This window comes from Pteropus alecto, unplaced genomic scaffold, assembly GCF_000325575.1.
Source record: "Pteropus alecto unplaced genomic scaffold, ASM32557v1 scaffold21, whole genome shotgun sequence".
NCBI classification, from domain to species: domain Eukaryota; kingdom Metazoa; phylum Chordata; class Mammalia; order Chiroptera; family Pteropodidae; genus Pteropus; species Pteropus alecto.
The window spans coordinates 16,948,526-16,952,303 of NW_006436282.1; the positions used below are offsets into that span (position 1 = coordinate 16,948,526).

The 3,778-nt window shown below is 37.7% G+C and overlaps 1 pseudogene; it reads left to right on the forward strand.

The window, feature by feature from the left end:
- The first annotated feature begins 1,426 nt into the window (after window positions 1-1,426).
- LOC102885085 lies at window positions 1,427-2,714 on the forward strand (annotated as a pseudogene).
- The last annotated feature ends 1,064 nt before the right edge of the window (window positions 2,715-3,778 follow it).

Consider the following 3,778-nt stretch of genomic DNA (forward strand, 5'->3'; position numbering starts at 1 on the left):
TAGGGAAACAGTCAAGGAGATAGCATATTTCACTAAAGTAATTGACACAAAATGACCCTGTTTCAGATAAAGATATTGAAAAGGAGAGAATTAAGACTGCAAACTTTATCAAAAATTTATGGGAAGATTTTGGTCCATTTCATAGTACCAGTGCTAAGTGATTTCAGTGTGTATTTAAATGTTAACATTTGTAAAATTTCTTCTTAGGATCTTTAACATCTCTTTTAACTAATCATGCTATATTATTTCTTAACATACTTTATTGTTTTTAGTTGTTGGTATAACTATATCTTCTGCCATTAAAACTACATGCACAGGCAGTTATGGAATGGTGGAGTAATGACCTCTGAAAATCTACTTCAAAAAGCAACAATAACACTGGCAGAAATTGTCAAATTTCTTCAAATTCTTCAGAACTCTGGGAATTAACCAAGGACTTGCAACAATTTGAAGAGCATTTATTCAAGAAAAGCAGCTAAATCTTGGTAAGAATGGCAAACTTGGTAGTGTTTAACTCGCCCTATTCCCATCCCCTGTATTCAGCTATGCTGTAGCCTTGTAAATCAGCAGATTACAATGATGTTACCTGTGAAGACCAATGGCTTAACAGTTAGTGGAAGTGGCAGAATGTTTAAGACTCCTCAAAGAGCCCCATTGCCAGAGAATTGTCGCTATTTGACCTGTCTGGCAGTTCCCTGGATAAGCCCCGTTCACAAGACTTATCTCTATTTGACCTGACTCAGAGCTTATTCAGTGGCAAAACCACCTTTCCAGGATACTTGTCGAAAAACCATGGCAGTTGTTTAACATTACAACTTCCTGAGGTGGTGATATCTGTTGGGGTAACTATTTAATGGGAAACTCTGAAATTGGTATTCATGGTGTGCATTGAAAAGCTCCAACAAATTCCTGGGATTCTAAAAGGCTGTGCACATGTTCAGGGTTGTGTGCATGCCCAGAAAAGATCGGCAAAGACTCTAATCTTTCATCTCTGGCTAACCTTGAGGTTCTAGAAGACAGGATGTGAAGGCTAAGGCAGAGCTGTAAACTGCAGAGTGTTGAAAGTGTGTCCCAAAATATACACGGCCTCTCAGCAAAGGTTGGGAGATTTACTGGTTCCAGGAATTTAAGGAAATATCTGTTCAGTTAGCTGACCACTAAGATAAGCTGCACATAGATAGAACACAGACTTCACAGTATTAGTCACAATTAATAAGCAAACATCATGTCATCATTATTAACAGCTAGCAGTGACAGCAAACTCTGGGTTGAGGGGGTAAATCTGATTTCGAGTTGGAAATTATGTTTAAAATGTCCAGTTTTGAGCAAAAAGAGAAAGATGCAAAGAAACAAAAATATGATCAAATTATAAGAAACACAATTTAGAATCATTACCACAAGGTACTGTCAACATCTTCAGATCAGGATGAGGAAGTGCCTTTCCATTCACGTTGGCCAGGTTGGCATTGAGACTGGGGATGCTTGCTGGAAACTCTATTGCTTGGGACATGGATTCAGCCAGATGGCATCATTCTTGACAGTAAAAAGGACCAGTTGGAAAATGCTAATATGTAGCACACGAATACATCTTTTTATACCTTTTGTGAGATAAGAGCTGGGAAGTGCGTGTCCAGAGCACTCTTTTCAGATTTGGAACCAACTGTTATAAATGAGATTCACACAGGGAAGGGCCACTCACTCGTTTACCCAGAGCAGCTTTTTGGCCAAAAGGAGGATGCTGTAAACAACTCTGCCCAAGGTTACTACCCTGTGGGGTCATAGATTATCTACTGTGAACTACAGAGGATCCAAAAATTGGCAGATCAGTGCAGTAGTCTTAAGGCTCTTGATTTTTGATTTTCTGAAACTTTGGAGGAGGCATCAAATCAGGATTTACATCTGTCTTAATCAGGTGACTCTTGATTGAACATAGCAGGAAGACTAAATTGTAGTTCTCTGTATATCCAGCCTCCAGGATCTCCACTGCTGTAATAGAGCTGTACAACTCTATCCTCACCTGATTTATTCCATCATAGAGCACTCAGACTGTACATAGTGGACAATTATGACATATATAATTGGTGTAGAGTGATCTTCTTATGCTGATAGGTCTTCCATTACTGTTTTCCTCTGGTTTGAAGGGCCCTTGAAATGGACCTAATTGAATTCCAGATCAACCGAGTATCTTATCTGGAAATACTTTTCCCTATGTCAGCCTTTGCCTTCATCATCTTTGCTGGCAAAACCTACCACAAGCAGCTTTCTGTGTCACACATCACCACTGCTTTCTTTGAGATACCTATCCAGTTGGTAAAGTGTGATCCTTGACTTAAGCACATGGCCTGTGATCCCTCAGGATGGGAATGCAGCAATTGCAGCCATGAAGTCAAGGAACTCTGTTCAGTTTGAAGAATGGTTTCCAGCTGGTTTCCAGGTGGGTATCAACAATTAGCTACCCACAATGATGCCTGGAAGTGACCTGGACAAAGTCCAGTGTGCTGTCTGCATGCTGAACAACACTATGGCAGTGGAAGAGGACTGAGCCCTTCTAGACCACAGGTTTGACCTCGTGTTTGCCAAGAGGATATTTCTACATTTGTATGTCAAAGAAGGCATGGTAGTTCTTAGAGGCTAGGGGAGATTTGGCAGCCCTATAGAAGGATTATAAGGAAGCAGGGCAAAGTTTCTCATGCAAATGTAACAAAAATGAGTAAGTCAAAATGTCATGCTTTCTTTTTAAGATGTTATATACTTAATAGGTAGAGTTCCCTTGATTAGAAGAAAAAATATTAAATCACACAAGACCCTAAATTCCATACTAAATCAAATTTATCAGTATTAATAAGGAGCATGTATTTCTTTGTCTATCAATGTAATTTAGCACTACTACCTGTGAACCTGAGGTTTGGAGTCCTTTGCACTACTGGATCACTTTTGTGTATGTGATTCCCCACCCCGCCTTTTTTGGTCAGAATGGAAACCTGGCTTTGTTTGCTTTTTTAATCAAGAGACTATGAAATTCTGTGAAAAGTTTTTGCTTTTCCTTTCCCATACTTGAGGTGGAAAACTGCAGATAATAGATTATAAACATTATTTCTCCCATATATATTTTTTGTACATTGATTAAATGAGAATTTTTAAAAAGACCCAATTTAGGTTCAAAGATACAAATAGATTGAAAGTAGAGAAATGTGAAAAGGTGTACTATGCAAACAGTATCCAAAAGAACTGTAGTGGCTACACTCAGACAAAATAGACTGTAAGATAAAAATTATTACTAGAGATAAAGAACATTTTATAATGACAAAAGGGTCCATTAGGAATGTGTGTGCACACATGCACCTAACAGTCAATGTAAAAACTGACAATTTAAGGGAGAAATAGACAATTCAACAATAACAATTGCAGATTTTATTACCTCATGTTTAATAATGGACAGAACAACTAGGCAGAAGATCAAGTGAATAGAAGACATGAACAACAATAAACCAAGAGTTATTTTTAGAAAACTATATCCCTAAACAGCAGAATACACATTCTCCTCAAGTGTATATAGGCCATTCTCCGGGGTAGACCATATGTAAAGTGATAACACGAGCCTCAAAAAATTTAAAATGACTTAAATCATAAATATGTTTTCCAACCACAGTGGAATGAAATTAGAAATCAATAACAAGGAAATTCGGAAAATTCACAAACATAGAAATTAAACGTACTCCTAAATAACCAATAGGTTAAATAGCATAAGTTAGAAAATACTCTGAGGTAAATGAAAATT